Genomic DNA, 17996 nt, shown 5'->3' on the forward strand with positions numbered 1-17996 from the left:
ACCTATCCCTTGGTTCTCTTGGGAATTACTTTGGGGCCCTTTCTGTAACTCCTTCTGTTTGCCTTTGTTCCCCCTACTCTTCTGCTGGGGACCCAGCCCACCTTTGTCGGAGTCTCCCACATGGCCATTTTTGACCCTGGTTCTGACCCAGCAGTCCGCCATCACAGCAAGCTTCTAGGGGTCACTCAGCTTACTGTCTGCGAAGTGCTGGCCTAGCTCTGGAAAATGATTATCTGACAAATGTTCCCATGCAGCCAAATCATTTACCTGGCTACCCTTCACCCATCTATCCAGTGCTCTGCAAAAATAGGACATATATTCCACCCAAGTGCTTGACTCCAGCTTTGTATAAGCCCTCAACTGCTGCCTGGATCGCTCTAGGGTCAAACCATACCTCATTACCAAGGCTTGCTTCATGGTGTTTAGGATATCTGATCCTCGTGGACTAGCCTAGTAATGTTTCCCTCCCTTCAGTGACAAAGCAGCTCCGCAAACCGCTGCCCATTCTCTCTAATGGATTCTGTAGGACCTCATTGCTACCTCATAAGCTTTGAACCTCTGACCTCATGCTTTGTGAAATCCTTAATAACATCCTTGGGGATGTATAACTTCCTTTCTCCCGGACCTGATGGTGCGCTGCCACCATGGGGATTAGACTCTAAACTCTTTGCCTTTGGATACAGGCCCCTCAATCCTCTTCTATTCTCCAAGATCATCTTTTTTTCCAGGGCTAATTTCCCAATCTGAAATGCCAACTCCCTGTCCTCTTTCCGCAGCTTGAGATTTGTGAGCTCCAACTCATGCATCTTGGTTCTCTCCCTGTCCTCTAGCTCTTCTGCTGGAGGCAGCCCCTTTGAAGAGATACTGCTGCCATCCCGGGAGGGTACAGGCAGACGCAATAGCCCATCCTGCTGTCCATCTAAAGTCTTTAGCACCTCCATCGGCTGATCAGCATGCCAGCTAGCATCCCATGACTCCAACGAAGCCCTCAGTGCTTTTGGAATTCCTCCTTTCTGCAGAGGCCTCTTAAGAGATTTTAAACTGTTTAAAGACAGCCTTCAATTTTGGCACAATAATATGTTATGTTATTGAGTTTATAAAGCGCACAGCTGCCCCGGCAAAGGGACGCCCCGGCGCTACCAGCATCAGAAACAGTAACCATACATCAGAGCAGGGAAAAACAAAGAGAAAAGGGGTGGAAAGCAGGGCCTAGCAAGAAAGAAAGAGGAAGGTTTTAATGGTTTTCCTAAATTCCAACAGGCTAGCCATACTGCGATTCTGGACATGTAATAAGTTCCAAAGTCTAGCCGCCAGATAGCGGAAAGACCGGCCGCCAGCGTGAAGGCGTTTCGCAGGAGGTACAGTAACCAAGTGCTGCCCCCGGGAGCGCAGCTGGCGCGGAGGAACATAAGGAGTAAGGCGATTTGCCAGTATGCTAGGCGTGGACACCTTCAAAATCTTGAAGGAGAGACACAGTGTTTTAAATTGATTATGTGCTGCCATGGGGAGCCAATGAAGTTTCCTGATGGTGGCAGCTATAGGGACGGTCCGCAGGATTCCAACAAGGCCCTAGCAGCAGCGTTTTGAGCATGCTGCATCCAAGTTATTTCGGCCTGGTTAGCCCCTAGAAGAATGGCGCTGGCATAGTCCAGTCGGGATAGAATAGCTGACTGGACAATCAGCTGGCGAGTCAAAGAATAGAAAATTTCAACAGGGGCTTAAGGCCGCGCAAAAGGCCAAAATAGGTGCCAGCGACTCTTTTAGTGTGGTCTAGGAAGCTGAGGGTGGAGTCCATCCAGACTCCTAAGTTCTTCACCATTGCGTTGGGTTTAGGGACAGGGCCCAGAGCACTTGGCCACCAGTGCTCGTTCCAGGCATTCGGGTTCTTCCCCACTAACATGACCTTGGTTTTGATAGCATTCAGCTGCAAACAGTTGGTGGTCATCCATTCCGCCACAGCAGCCAGCCCATCTCTGAATCTGGAGATATTCAGAAGGGAGACAACAACCAGCTGCGTGTCGTCCGCATATGAGACCATAGTAAGGTCCCATTGCCTAGCGATAGCAGTCAGAGGCTGGACTTATACATTGAATAGTGAGGGGCTAACCGCTGAGCCTTGAGGCACTCCCTGGTTGATGGTAAAATCCTGGGAGAGGAATGAAGGTCCTGATACACGAAAAGATCTGTCAGACAAGAATGATCTAAACCACTCCAGGGAATGACCAGCCACGCCAACTTCCTCCAGACGTTGTAACAGGATACCATGCAAGACCGTGTCAAAGGCGGAACTGAGATCCAGCAAGACCAATGCCGCCGTTTAACTGGAATCAAGGATTGACAGCATGTGTTCCGTCACAGCCAGAAGAGCCGTCTCAGTGCTGTGGCCCAGGCGGAAACCTTTTTGTGAGGGATCAAGGATTTTGTTAGCGCTCAGAAAATGAGTGAGTGTAGCATTCACATGAGCCTCCGTAATTTTAACCACCCATGGCAGGAGGGATATCGGCCGAATGTTTGCAAGCTTAGTTGGATCAAGCGAAGGTTTCTTAAGAATGGGGGAAACCCGTGCCTGTTTCCAAGAAACCTGGACCACAGCAGTAGAAAGAGAGGAATGAACCAGGTTGCATAGCAGGGCTAACAGAAGGGAGACTGATTCCCGAAACTGAGCAGGCCTTGAAAGATCGGTTAGGGAGCCAGATTTAACAATCCTGCTTAGCTGAATAAACTTGTCCAGGTAATATTCGGGAATGCTAGCAGGGTCGAAAGAGGCAGGGGTCCAAAAGGGGCTTTAGGAAGGAGAAGGGGTCCTTGGGGAAAGGCCCGGTAAATGGTGTGAATTTTCTCGACAAAGAAAATAGCAAGATCCTCGCATTGCTGTTCGGATGTTATGGGGATTCCAGAATTTTCCTAACCCTCAGATCTTTAAGAATCTTAAAAATATAGTTAGCTGGGTTGGGGCTAAGCTTAATTTTGTTGGCATAATAGGCTGCCCCGACAGTGCAAACGGTCTTATGATAGTGCTTGAGCTCCCTCAGATAGCAAACTTTTTCCCCAGAATCGTAGTTTTTCCTACAATTACGCTCCAACCTCTTACAGGCCTTCCGAAGAATGGACAGAGACTTGATATACCAGGGACTGGCAACAACTGTGCGGCCCTTACACCATTTAGCAGGGATCAGAGAGTCTAGCCCTCGGGTGATCCAGTCATAGAACGATCTGAAGCCTGTCTCCGTGTCTTCAAGCTGTTCTAAAGGATTCGTATTAAGAAATGTGTGGAAGTCCCCAAGCCTCAGTTTATGCCACAGGCGTTTAAAAACAGGTGAATTGGTGGTTCTATTGGGGGACTCTGGAGCAGGGAGGGACATTTCTCCAATGAATGGTCAGTCCAACCCATGGGAATGGGAGTACCCACAGAGCGGCCCTAATGTTCGAAAACATGGGATCTAACAGGTGACCTGCTAAGTGGGTGGAGCCAGAACCCAGTTGGGGGAACTGTTAAGCAACTAAGGGGTCGATTAGGATGGCGGACGGAAGAGCCACCGCGGCCCGTGAGTAGGTGGAAAAAGCCTTTTCCGTGTCCGCCTGCCGCGGATACTCCGTCCGCCATATCAGGATAGGAAAACTTGTCAAATTTCCGTCCGCGACGGAAAAGCACGCTCCGCCGGCCAACTACACACGACCACGCGGCGGACGTAACACATCCGGACGCACCGCCGTACGTACTGACGACTAAGACCGTCCCCCCAATCAAGATGGCGGAAAACACACATAAAACCGCAGCGGAAAAACAACCTGTCTGAACACGTCGGAATCCCCACAGCGAACACAGGTGACACAGCCGAGATACCCACCGCAAGCTGACCACCACCATGGACCCTGCGCTACACGCTTTCCCGATGCTCTTCGCGATCCACCACGTCCTAGTCATGGCCTACTATGGACGACGACGCAGGTAAGGCACAAACCATTGGCTGTCTGGAGGTGAATACCAGCAAGGGACGTGACGTAGGGAGGGGGAGTGTCATGTCACCGTAACCACTGATGAGAAGCAAATACGAATACACATTTGTAGTACGCAAGCAGGAATGACAACGAAAAACCACGAGAATTGATAGACCACCTTTATTTCACAAAATAGGGGTTCAATCACAGTGTATGCGTGAGCATGGGCAAAGTGGGCACCAGAGCAGGCACATCATAGCAGGGAACGAGAGGGCAGTATGCAGTATCAGAGCATCAACAGGGCATTGTGCATAACAGAGCAGGTACAATAGAGGCAGGTAACGAGAGGGAAGTATGCAGTATCAGAGCATCAACAGTCCATTGCAAAGAACAGAGCAGGTCCATCAGAGGCAGCACGTGAGAGGGGCCAAGTGCACGAACAGTCCATTGCACAGAACAGGTCCATCAGAGGCAGCACATGAGAGGGGCACAGAGAATCAACAGTCCATTGCACAGAGCAGGTCCATCAGAGGCAGCACGTGAGAGGGGCCAAGTGCATGAACAGTCCATTGCACAGAACAGGTCCATCAGAGGCAGCACATGAGAGGGGCACAGAGAATCAACAGTCCATTGCACAGAGCAGGTCCATCAGAGGCAGCACGTGAGAGGGGTCAAGTGCATGAACAGTCCATTGCACAGAACAGGTCCTTCAGAGGCAGCACATGCGAGGGGCCAAGTGCATGAACAGTCCATTGCACAGAACAGGTCCATCAGAGGCAGCACATGAGAGGGGCACAGAGAATCAACAGTCCATTGCACAGAGCAGGTCCATCAGAGGCAGCACATGAGAGGGGCACAGAGAATCAACAGTCCATTGCACAGAGCAGGTCCATCAGAGGCAGCACGTGAGAGGGGCCAAGTGCATGAACAGTCCATTGCACAGAACAGGTCCATCAGAGGCAGCACATGAAAGGGGCCAAGTGCATGAACAGTCCATTGCACAGAACAGGTCCATCAGAGGCAGCACATGAGAGGGGCACAGAGAATCAACAGTCCATTGCACAGAGCAGGTCCATCAGAGGCAGCACGTGAGAGGGGCAGTATGCAGTATCAGAGCATCAACAGGGCATTGCAAAGAACAGGGCAGGTACATCAGAGGCAGCACGTGAGAGGGGCAGTATGCAGTATCAGAGCATCAACAGGGCATAGTGCAGTACACAGCAGGTACATCATAGCAGGTAACGAGAGGGCAGTATGCAGTATCAGAGCATCAACAGGGCATAGTGCAGTACACAGCAGGTACATCATAGCAGGTAACGAGAGGGCAGTATGCAGTATCAGAGCATCAACAGGGCATAGTGCAGTACACAGCAGGTACATCATAGCAGGTAACGAGAGGGCAGTATGCAGTATCAGAGCATCAACAGGGCATAGTGCAGTACACAGCAGGTACATCAGAGGCTGCACAACTACGTGTCCCTACCAACCCGTCACAGGAACCACAAGAGTGCCACGCAGTTCCCAATGGACACACCATGTGAAGTAACATTTCAGTGAAGTGTACAGCACCTCACATCACAGAATCAGGGGGACTGCGTGAACTACCTGCCTCGGACACACTGGCAGCACCAGCAACGGGAGTGTGAGACACAGTCACAGCCCGAGTCACACACACATGGGCCACGGACCCAGACACACTGGCAGCACCAGCAACAGGAGTGTGAGACACAGCCACAGATGTAGTCACTGACACGTGAGCCACTGACCCAGACAGACTGCCAGCACCAGAAACAGGAGTGTGCAACACAGCCACAGATCTCCTAACTGACACGTGAGCCATAGACCCAGATACACTGCCAGGACGTGCAACAGGAGAGGGCACAACTGACACTGTGCCACCATCTGATACATGAGAGTCAACTGCACCAGCGCCACTGGGACAACTGAAATGATGAGCCACAGGGCTGTATGGGCCAGGAGGCAGGGTGGGCCTGGGAGCTGGTGATAGGTCACCTAGAGCCAAATCGGGGTTGGCAGGTGTCAATGGTGTGTGTCTGCGTTTCTTATGGAGGTGTGAGTGCACCCTGGACAGGACTGGACTGCCAAGTGGCGGGGACTCCAAAGAATCACCACCCAGCATAGGTGGAGCAACTGCTGCCGGGGATCTGGTTTCTGGGGACGTGCTGGAGCCTGCTTGTCGTTTGCTCTGTGCCTGCCGCCTGGACTCGGAATGATGTGTAATGGGGGATGCAACAACAGGGGACACCCACCTCTGCTTCTGACTGGCCTGGATGGGAGTGGAGGTATGGGGGGACTCCGCCGCGGAGACATTAGTTTGGCGTTCAGTAGTAAACATCAGCCTCAGTGCAGCCAGGGGTGAAGTATGCCTGTCCTTGATTGCGCCATTGTCCATGCTAGATGCCTTGTCCGTAGGATGTGCCTTATCCTTAGGTGGAGTGTTGTCTCTGGATGTAGCCTGTGCCCTGCTCGCCGCCCTGTTCCTGCCAGCAGACTTGTCGTCTGTGGTGCACCTGTCTCCAGTAGACACCTGCTCTCTGTGTGTGTCCATGCCCTTGGGAGTGTCCCTTACCTCTGCTGTGGGCCTGCTCTTGGGAGTCTCCCTGCTCTTAGTAGGTGCCTTAGTCTTCTCACTGTCCTTGGGAGTGTTCCTATCGACTGCTGTGGGCCTGCTCTTGGGAGTCTCCCTGCTCTTAGTAGGTGCCTTAGTCTTCTCACTGTCCTTGGGAGTGTTCCTATCGACCGCTGTGGGCCTGCTCTTGGGAGTCTCCCTGCTCTTAGTAGGTGCCTTAGTCTTCTCACTGTCCTTGGGAGTGTTCCTATCGACCGCTGTGGGCCTGCTCTTGGGAGTCTCCCTGCTCTTAGTAGGTGCCTTAGTCTTCTCACTGTCCTTGGGAGTGTTCCTATCGACCGCTGTGGGCCTGCTCTTGGGAGTCTCCCTGCTCTTAGTAGGTGCCTTAGTCTTCTCACTGTTCTTGGGAGTGTCCCTTACCTCTACTGTGGGCCTGCTCTTGGGAGTCTCCCTGCTCTTAGTAGGTGCCTTAGTCTTCTCACTGTCCTTGGGAGTGTCCCTTACCTCTGCTGTGGGCCTGCTCTTGGGAGTCTCCCTGCTCTTAGTAGGTGCCTTAGTCTTCTCACTGTCCTTGGGAGTGTTCCTATCGACCGCTGTGGGCCTGCTCTTGGGAGTCTCCCTGCTCTTAGTAGGTGCCTTAGTCTTCTCACTGTCCTTGGGAGTGTCCCTTACCTCTACTGTGGGCCTGCTCTTGGGAGTCTCCCTGCTCTTAGTAGGTGCCTTAGTCTTCTCACTGTCCTTGGGAGTGTCCCTTACCTCTGCTGTGGGCCTGCTCTTGGGAGTCTCCCTGCTCTTAGTAGGTGCCTTAGTCTTCTCACTGTCCTTGGGAGTGTTCCTATCGACCGCTGTGGGCCTGCTCTTGGGAGTCTCCCTGCTCTTAGTAGGTGCCTTAGTCTTCTCACTGTCCTTGGGAGTGTTCCTATCGACCGCTGTGGGCCTGCTCTTGGGAGTCTCCCTGCTCTTAGTAGGTGCCTTAGTCTTCTCACTGTCCTTGGGAGTGTCCCTTACCTCTACTGTGGGCCTGCTCTTGGGAGTCTCCCTGCTCTTAGTAGGTGCCTTAGTCTTCTCACTGTCCTTGGGAGTGTCCCTTACCTCTGCTGTGGGCCTGCTCTTGGGAGTCTCCCTGCTCTTAGTAGGTGCCTTAGTCTTCTCACTGTCCTTGGGAGTGTCCCTTACCTCTACTGTGGGCCTGCTCTTGGGAGTCTCCCTGCTCTTAGTAGGTGCCTTAGTCTTCTCACTGTCCTTGGGAGTGTCCCTTACCTCTACTGTGGGCCTGCTCTTGGGAGTCTCCCTGCTCTTAGTAGGTGCCTTAGTCTTCTCACTGTCCTTGGGAGTGTCCCTTACCTCTACTGTGGGCCTGCTCTTGGGAGTCTCCCTGCTCTTAGTAGGTGCCTTAGTCTTCTCACTGTCCTTGGGAGTGTCCCTTACCTCTGCTGTGGGCCTGCTCTTGGGAGTCTCCCTGCTCTTAGTAGGTGCCTTAGTCTTCTCACTGTCCTTGGGAGTGTCCCTTACCTCTACTGTGGGCCTGCTCTTGGGAGTCTCCCTGCTCTTAGTAGGTGCCTTAGTCTTCTCACTGTCCTTGGGAGTGTCCCTTACCTCTGCTGTGGGCCTGCTCTTGGGAGTCTCCCTGCTCTTAGTAGGTGCCTTAGTCTTCTGACTGGCCTTGTCCAAGGAACAGTCCATGGACATGTGAGTATCCCATGCCTTGGGAGTACCTTTTGTGTTGAATGCCTGTGTAGCTCCTGAAGGCATGTCCTCCAACAACACTTGTGGATCCTGTGTGTGTACCCCAGTGCATCTGACGTCGTCTACGTGAACAGATGTAGGTGATCTAGGGGATGTGGTCTGTGCCCTGCGTGCCCTGACGTGCTGTCTGACGCTGCTTCTAGTGCAATAACCTTTATTTGAGTCTTGCTCACAATAATCACTACCCCCTGAGACATCCAGCGGTGTAGATGGGGAAACAGAAGTAGCACCCTGTTCATTCGACTGAACTATTGCAGACGACACACTGCTTGCCAATGACTGCACTGTCCTGTGTAGCCCTGAAAGATCGCCATGCATCCCTTCCATGAATGCCACCACCTGCCCCAACTTCCTATCATGGTCCTGGAAAGCATTCGTCATATTGGTCTGCCCCACACACAGCTGTCGCAGCAGATCAACTGCCTCAGCACACAGTGCATTTTGGCTCACCGTGGCAGGGGCAGCGGTGCCTGCACCGAACGCCACTCTGCTCCCCCTACTCCTCCGGCCACGAACAGTACATGGTGCAGTTGGTGGAAGTGTGGGCCCTGTGTGCTGTCTTCCGACAGAAGGTGATGAGTGCCCACTCCCAGTCTGTGACAACAGTGCAGGCTCACCAAGACTGTCCGACGAGGAGGACGATGGTGTCTCCACATGCGAGTCCTCAGGGACGGTCCTGTCCCCCTCTCCGGCGCTGGCCTCCTCCGTGTCAGTCTGCGTGTGTGCGAAGTCTGAGCCGGACTCATTTCCTCGGCTACTCTCCACCGTCTGTGGCAGAGTGTCCTCTGTCAAAGCTGAAATGCACAGAAAAGATGTGTGAGTCATGGGCAGACTGACGTACAGAAGGAACAGGATAGCCAAATTACATAGCAGACAAAGGTTTAGGAGCCCACATCCTGCACATGGGCCACCCCTACCAGTCATCCTCACATTTCCTGCCATGGGGCCATGGACCACTAGGGGATGTGCTTTAACACTCAAGTACTAAGCAAGTGGCGTGTCAACATGGCGGACCTGGCTGTCAAATGAGTACCACCCAATGGGACCAAAATGGCAGCACAGGCATAAGGACGCAACACGGAATTCAATAGTGTGTCTGGGCACCAAAACATGCATAGCACTCACAAGTTTCCTACACAGACAGTATGCTCACCGCTAGTTTGCTGTTGATCGGCACTCAGACGTTCGGCCAGTTCAGGATGCGTCACTGCAATGATACGGTGCATGAGAGGGGTCATGGAGCGTCGGGCCAGACGGGGCGTCCTTGGAATCAGGCCCAGTGTTACTTCAGCTACATTCTTGCTCAGCCTGGAAATGTCGTCCCAGCGTTTGTGGCAGTGTGTATGTCGTCTGTTGCACACCCCCAATGCCCGTACTTCCCGTGCTATGCTCCTCCACAGGTCCTTGCGAAGGTGCAGCTTGACCTACCATGATGAAAGACAAAAGGGTTAAAGTCAGTGGACAGGTGGCCTGTTACACACAGAGGGGCAAGACGTAACTGTCAGCAGCCATGCACAATCGGGAACATATGTGTAGCCCACACTACACAGCTAAGATAGAAATTGGCAAGATCATTTTGCCCCCTCATGCACACCAACATGTCCCACACTGCACTTACCACCCGTCCTGGTGCGCCGTAGAGGCGTCCATAGTTGCGGAGTACACCGTCCACGAGGACATCAAGCTCCGCGGCGGTGAAGGGTCGAGACCGGATCTCTTTGCCTCTCGACATGGCAAGATCACGGAGTATGGCACTAGAGCAGCAGTCGGTGGTCAGCTCAGCAGCAGCAGCAGGTCGAGGTGATGGTCACAGGCAGCAGTCGGTGGTCAGCTCAGCAGCAGCAGCAGGTCGAGGTGATGGTCACAGGCAGCAGTCGGTGGTCAGCTCAGCAGCAGCAGCAGGTCGAGGTGATGGTCACAGGCAGCAGTCGGTGGTCAGCTCAGCAGCAGCAGCAGGTCGAGGTGATGGTCACAGGCAGCACTGGTCCCCAGGGTAGGAAGCGTCGTTTTGGCCTACACACATATATAGGGCCCTCAGCACGTGTCAGTGGCATACGTCGCCAGCAATTGGTCAGCCCTGGAAGCGTGATCGTGAAATGGGCCAATGACTGGCCCTATAGTTGCGGTGCACAGCTTCCGCTACTTGCGATTGGCCATATGCGGCCAGCGTCCCTCTCCCCATTGGCTGCATGTGCATGGTCCGTCACGGGCAGACATCGGCGACCGCACGTGCAAGCCTCAGGCACGGATGCTTCAGTTGCAACAATGTACTATCACTGGCGCCTCCATGGCGGTGCACGTACTCAGCGGGGGAGGTGCAGGCCTATACACCCTGTAGATGTAGTCAATGGACATGCCATTTCATGACCCCCCTTACAGTCACCTTGCATCATCCACCGTACACCGGCCGGAGCGGCCGGGCCTAGGACGACCGCCGTGCCCGGCCATGAACACAACCGCCATGGCCGGGCACGGCGGTTGTTCATGGCTGGGCACGGCGGTTGTTCATGGCCGGGCACGGCGGTTGTTCATGGCCGGGCACGGCGGTTGTTCATGGCCGGGCACGGCGGTTGTTCATGGCCGGGCACGGCGGTTGTTCATGGCCGGGCAAGGTGACTGTAAGGGGGGTCATGAAATGGCATGTCCATTGACTACATCTACAGGGTGTATAGGCCTGCACCTCCCCCGCTGAGTACGTGCACCGCCATGGAGGCGCCAGTGATAGTACATTGTTGCAACTGAAGCATCCGTGCCTGAGGCTTGCACGTGCGGTCGCCGATGTCTGCCCGTGACGGTCCATGCACATGCAGCCAATGGGGAGAGGGACGCTGGCCGCATATGGCCTTTGGGAAGTAGCGGAAGTTGAGCACCGCCATGGCGGCGCCAATTATGTGATCTTGTCAGACGCTGCACCGTGATGTGTTGTGTGCAGTTGTGTCATGAGGGATGTGAGCGTGATTGGGAAAGGTCATATGTCATACAATATAGCATGTGTGTCCATACAATGGCAATCGGTCGGCACATAATGGGCAACAGTTGTGCATTTGTACTTGTTGACGTCGGGTGTGACCCTACAGACGTTGTTACATCTTCACAACTACACAGTACATCACGGCTGTGTGGGCAATTAATGCATCTGTTGTCAGTTTCTTGTTGTGTCGAGGTGACTACAGTGGTGGTGGTACACATGCATTCCGTGTATGTGTATTGTACGTTGTGTCACCATGCATGTCATTTCCGTATGCACATCATTATTGGTGGTGGCATTTGTGCTTGATGACATGGCGTGTGTACACTTATCGTTTGTGTGCATGCAGTAGCATGAGTGTCTGTGATGTGTCTACGAAACATTAGGGTGAAGACTGAAGTTTTGTCAGTAAGGTACACATGTGATGGAGTTCTACACGTATGCGTCGTTTGTAAGTTGACCAAAGTTACATCTCTCTCCCACACAGGAGGGCTCCAAATGTGCATCGGCCATACACTGTGCTGGAGGATATGGTAGACGAGGAGGTGATTCGGAAATTCCGGCTGGATCGACGTCGGTTGCTGGAGCTTGTGGCACAATTGTCTCCTCATCTGCAGCCACGTAGAACGTATCCTGGGTCGATTACACCCACTGCAAAGGTCATGGCGGTACTACATTTCTTCGCTACTGGCACTTTTCAGTTCACAGTTGGAGTTGCCGGGGGGATGTCACAGGCCATGTTCAGCACGGTTCTTCGGGATGTGTTAACAGCTATGATGCTGTACAAGGATGAGTACATACATTTTCCACGGCCGGAAGAGTTGCCAGCTGTCAAAGCTGGTTTCTATGCACTGGGCCACATACCTCACGTTGTGGGCTCAATTGATGGCACACACATCGCTCTCATTCCACCACGGGCACGCGAACAAGTGTTCAGGAATCGCAAACACTTTCATTCGCTGAACGTGCAGGTGGTGTGCCTGGCGAACAACATCATCTCCCATGTGTGTGCCAGATTTCCTGGATCCGCACATGACGCCCACATCATGCGGAGCAGCAATGTCCCACGACTCATGGCAAATCTGCGACCCGGTCAAGCGTGGCTTGTTGGTGAGTGTGCAGTGGGTACTCTTGTGATCTCTGTGTTGCATGGGGTACCCACCATATATTTTTCTGATGTTTGTCTCTGTCATCCCCCTACATAGGCGACTCGGCTTACCCAAACCGGCCCTGGCTCCTCAGTCCCCTACGTAATCCGAGGACGGCGGGTGACATGCGGTACAATGAGGCACATGGAAGGACACGGAGAGTCATCGAACGTACCTTTGGACTGCTAAAGTCTAGGTTTCGGTGCCTCGATAAGACCGGAGGGGCCCTGCCTTACTCACCAGGAAAAGTATGCAAGATCGTGATTGCCTGCTGCATGCTCCACAACCTGGCAGTACGCAATGACATTGAACTGCTGTTGGACCCTGAAGACGAAGGAGTGCCTCGGCCTCCCATCCCACCCATGTCGACTGATGAGGATAGTGGTGAGGAGGAAGGTGTGGACCAGAGGCGCCAGCTCATAGATCGCTACTTCCCTTGAATGTGAGTATCTACCTCTAGTGGCGGTTGACAATGCCTCATGTATGTTTGCTGGTGTTGTGTGGATATGGGGTTAATCAGCTGGGTGTTGTTTGTGATGGTTGCACATGTGTGTCTTCATGTCTTTGGACATGGAAGTGACCATGATGTGTGTGCTCTCATCCCATGCTTGTGTGATGGTTGTCGTTTGTGTAATGTAGCTGTGCATTGTGTTGTGATGTGTGTGAATCTCTTTACTGACGTGTGTTTGCTGTCTCTGGTTTTCTCTAGGTCACTCCCGCAGCGCCATGATCATGTACGACTATGATCCCTGTACCTGTTTACGTCTGTATCTGATGGCAATCATGTGAATAAACATGGAGGCAAAACATCATTGTGTGAGTTAATGCTATTTATTTACAGGTTGTGCTTCTGTGCTGGTGAATATTTACAAGTCAGTGGGGTGGAGGGAGTTGGAGTTGAAGGTATTGGCAGATGAAATGTCCGTGCTGACACCACATTGGGGGGTGTCAGGGTAGTCCAGCAGACCAGTGGGAATGATTGTCTGTGGGACAGGCTACTTAGCTGGGTGAATGTCTGGCACAGGCAGTGACATTGTCATGGTCGTCCCCTCTTGGAGCGTGTGCTTGGCGCTCCAACACTGCTCTCAGCCTCTTTCTGCCTCGGCCGGCCCCTCCGTCTCTGACCTGGAACAGAGTCAGCTGGGAGGGCAGGTTGTTGATGGGCCACATCTGTCGCCAGGGGCTCAGGTGGTGGTGGCGGCGGTGGAGGCGGAGGCGGAGGTGGCGGCGGAGGCGGAGGTGGCGGGGGAGGCGGAGGTGACGGGGGAGGCGGAGGTGACGGGGGAGGCGGAGGTGACGGTGGCGGTGGCGCTACCACACTTGGTGGAGCGGGGGGGGGGTTGTCCCGGCCAACCCATTCACTCCACATCGTTGCCTGCTGCTCCATGATCAGCAACATCTGGCCAAGGATGCCAGCGATTTGGCGCTGGGTGTTGGTGTTGTCCACTGAGTCCTGGTGTGCACGATCAGCGTTTGCCTGGGACCGGTCGTATGACGCCTGGCACCTGGCAAGAGCTTGTAGGGACTGTGCCACTGGCTGGGGTAGCTGTTCCTCCTCTGCACGGCGGTGTGTGGCTCGCCTGATTGGATGTTGTCCCGTTGCCTGTGTTTGTGGCCCACTCACCCTGCTTGTGTGTGGGGCCGTTGGACCAGCGTTGCGCGGTGGGTTATGCTGGGTGGCAGCGGCAGGAGTCGTGGTGCTGGTGGTAGTGGTGGTACTGGTGGTACTGGTGGTACTGGTGGTGGTGGGGACTGTGCAGATCACAGAGACAGGTGCCGCTGGAGTCACACATGCGACGTTGGTCGGTCCCGGGAGTCCCTGTGAGCCAGATGGCCCTGGCTGCGTGCTTGGTCCCGCTCCATCCTCCGACCCGGAGCTGACTGTGTCCTCGTCACCAGAGAGTCCTGTAGGTGTGGGAGGCGAGGCTGGCGGCCGGGTACTGGTTTCCGCAGTCAGTTGACGATCACCTGAGGGACAAGATCGAGCTGGTCAGTAATTTGGACATTACATGGTTATATAGATTTGTAGCCATTTCTGTTTCCTGTCGCACACACCCCACCCTCCACCACCACCACCACCACCCTCCCCGTGAACATGGGGGCCTGTTGGGAGTTGTAGTTTGGGCCTCTCACACACCCCACCCTCCACCACCACCACCACCACCCTCCCCGTGAACATGGGGGCCTGTTGGGAGTTGTAGTTTGGGCCTCTCACACACCCCACCCTCCACCACCACCACCACCACCCTCCCCGTGAACATGGGGGCCTGTTGGGAGTTGTAGTTTGGGCCTCTCACACACCCCACCCTCCACCACCACCACCACCACCCTCCCCGTGAACATGGGGGCCAGTTGGGAGTTGTAGTTTGGGCCTCTCACACACCCCACCCTCCACCACCACCACCACCACCCTCCCCGTGAACATGGGGGCCTGTTGGGAGTTGTAGTTTGGGCCTCTCACACACCCCACCCTCCACCACCACCCTCCCCGTGAACATGGGGGCCTGTTGGGAGCCATGGACATGTTAGTGAGTTGGTGTCGAACGTGCATGGTTTGGGGCGTAGGGGATGTTTCTTCTCAGTTGTGTGAGCCTGACCATGTCGTGCTGATCGTGGTGCTTGGTTTGTACTCACCAGTCTCTTCTCCTTCGTCAAGTCCGTCTAGGCTCTCTCGGTGTAGTATCCCCAGCACCTTCTCCTCCCAATCGGTGTAGGGTAATGGCTCCGGGGGTGTGCCACCGCCAGTATGATTGGCTCTAGCGACGTTTTTCGCTCGGATGCCCTTGATCCTGGTCTTCAGGTCATGCCACCGCCTCTGAATGTCATGCTTCGTCCTCGGCACAGTCCCCGACGCATTCACCCGAGTGACGATCCTGTCCCACATGTGGTTCTTTTGCGCCACGCTCGTCTGCTGGACTTGGGCCCCGAAGATGTGGGGCTCAACACGGATTATTTCATCTACCATTACCCTCAACTCTGTCTCTGAGAATTTTGGTTTTTTTTTGGGTGCCATGGTGTGTGGTGCTCAGTGTGTGAGTTGAGTGAGTTGGGAGGTGCAGGTGTGTGGTGTGTGATGTGTCGGATTTGTGTGGTGGGTGTTTGTGTGGTGGGTGTGGTAGGGTGGTGGGTGGGTGTCTTCTATGTGATTTTATGTGAGTTAGCAGTTTCTCGATTTGCCCTCTTGCTGGCAGCAATGCTGTGGTGCAAAGGATTGTGGTTGTGTGTGGGTGTCATTTTGTAGTCGTGTCTCAATGGTTGTTGCGAGTCAGGTGGTAGGTGGGCGTGTTGACGTGTGTGCATTATTGGATGATTGGGACGTGTCATGGTGGCTTGTGATTGGTGTTGGGGGGGGGGGCCTTGTCAATGTTCGTATGTTTGCTTAGGACTTGCGGTGCAGTTTCTGACATTTGTTCGGCGCTAGGGATGTTGTGCGTGTTGGCCTTCCGCGGTGATGCTGTGGTTCTCGTAGCATTGTTTCCGCCGCGGACGTGGATGGCTGTGCGTTCCGTGGTACGGGCGGATTTATCCTAATTGCGGCCACGGAGTATTCTCAGGTATGGCGGTACATGTTTTATTTTCCGCGGTCATTTCCGTCCGCGGCAGTGGTTGTTCATTGAACTCCGTCCGCCGCGGACGGACTTGGTTGTGTTCCGTCCACCGCGGACGGTGTTGGTTGTGAACCGTCCGCCGCGGTCGGAGTTTCGTCACATGAATATCCTAATCCCAAACGCGGTATCTCCGCGGCGCAGCCGGGAGTGAAATTTCCCCCACCATGGCGGACAGTACCCATTTCCGTCCGCCATCCTAATCGGCCCCTAAGTCTGTAAGAAGACTGCAGATCTCTTTGTCTTCGGTTATATCAAAATGTAAATTAAGATCACCAAAAATATTTAAATTGGCGGTATCCGTAGCGCGGGTGCAGACCGCCTCCAGAAGGGCGGCTATAAATTTAGAAGCAGGCCCTGGTGGACTATAAATTAGTTACCCAGATAAAGTCAGATGGGCGCTAATGGTAATACTAAATCGTGCACACTCACAGCCCTCAATGGCTTCTTTAACAAAAAGACATGGATAGCAGGATTTAACAATCACCGCAATGCCACCTCCTCTGGACTCCCTGTTAACCATAAAAATAAAGTACCTCGGAGGCAAAGCGAGATTAGGCTCCGCCACAATGTTCTCATTGAGCCACCTCTCGGTAAAAAAAATACATCTGGGGATTCCTCCCTAATGAAATCATAGATTTCTAGCTAGTGCCTCGCCAATGATCGCACATTGAGCTGAAGAATTTTCAGTTGCTGCCGGGCCTGCACAGTAGAAGAGGGAGGAGCAAGTAATAACATAGAATGGGAGTACCTGCAACATAAGCAGCCAAATGGACGCTCCACCATGTTAAGAGAGTGTGCATTGCAGGGTTTATATCGGACTTGATGGCTAGAAGAGTATCCCTAGAATAGGTAAGCAGGGTAGACGGGCCTCGAGCAGCGTTCCTGGTGAAAGCTGACGCACAGGCGCGGACGAGTGCAGACGGGCTTGCCTTTGGCATGCCTTCGGAGCGCCGCTGGCGTGCCCTCTGCGCATGTCCGCTGCGCTCTTGTGCCATCTACCAAATAAAAACTAGCTGGTATCAGGGACCAAGAACAACTAGAATGCCCACCAAGATGGCGTCTACCAATGGCCGACCGGAAGTGGGGATTTTACGGCGGTCGAATCCAGGTCAAAGGTTTCAAGCCTATCCTCCTCAAACTCAAGTTCCATCTATGAAATTGATGCTGGCTTTGACATGATGAAGATTGGCAGTTTCCAGTTGCAAAGAAAAAAAAAATGTCCCAAAGAAAAGTTCAGACCATTACACAAAGTGGTTGCGTAATGGTCTGCACTATACTAGTAGTAGACCACCAATGTTAGCAATGGGGGTGTCTAGATGGCAGAAGTAGGTACCTTTGTCCCAATATGGGCCCTTGCTTCTAGTCAGGGTAAACGGGATAAACTCCTAAAATAACACCTGCTCACCCCCTTGGTAGCTTGGCACGAGCAGACAAGCTTATCTCGAAGGAAGTGAGAAACCAATGTGTTAACATATATAGGAATACAGGTAAAAAACTACAAATGGACACCACAACAGTTTAGAAAAATAACTAATCTTTATCTGAAAGCAAAACAAGACCAAATGACAAAAATCCACGATACAGTAATAAAAATATGACTTTCAAATGGTAGAATTAGTTGATTCAAAGCAAATTCCAGATGCAAAACTTTTCACACAAAGTACCTTGGATGTGTCACACACACAACCAAAAAGGGTCGCAGGGAAGATGATGCGTTGGTTCCTTGTAGGAAGGTGGAATCTGACTATATGGTTACCCCAACTTATTTCTTGGTGTTTTGCTGGTTTTCAACTTAGTTGGCCTGGGACCCCGCTATTCAGGGCCCCAGACTATCTGCTTTCTCTATAACATGGACTCCATGTACTTAAGGTGCATACCAGATTGGTTACTGGGTCACCCTTGTGAGCCCCTGTATAGTGTACCATAGGTACCCAGGGCATAGGTGCACCCTAGGCCTACCAGGGGCTGCAGCATGTATTGTGCCACCCATGGTTTGC

This window comes from Lissotriton vulgaris, chromosome 3_1 (genome assembly GCF_964263255.1).
Source record: "Lissotriton vulgaris chromosome 3_1, aLisVul1.2, whole genome shotgun sequence".
Classification (NCBI taxonomy): domain Eukaryota; kingdom Metazoa; phylum Chordata; class Amphibia; order Caudata; family Salamandridae; genus Lissotriton; species Lissotriton vulgaris.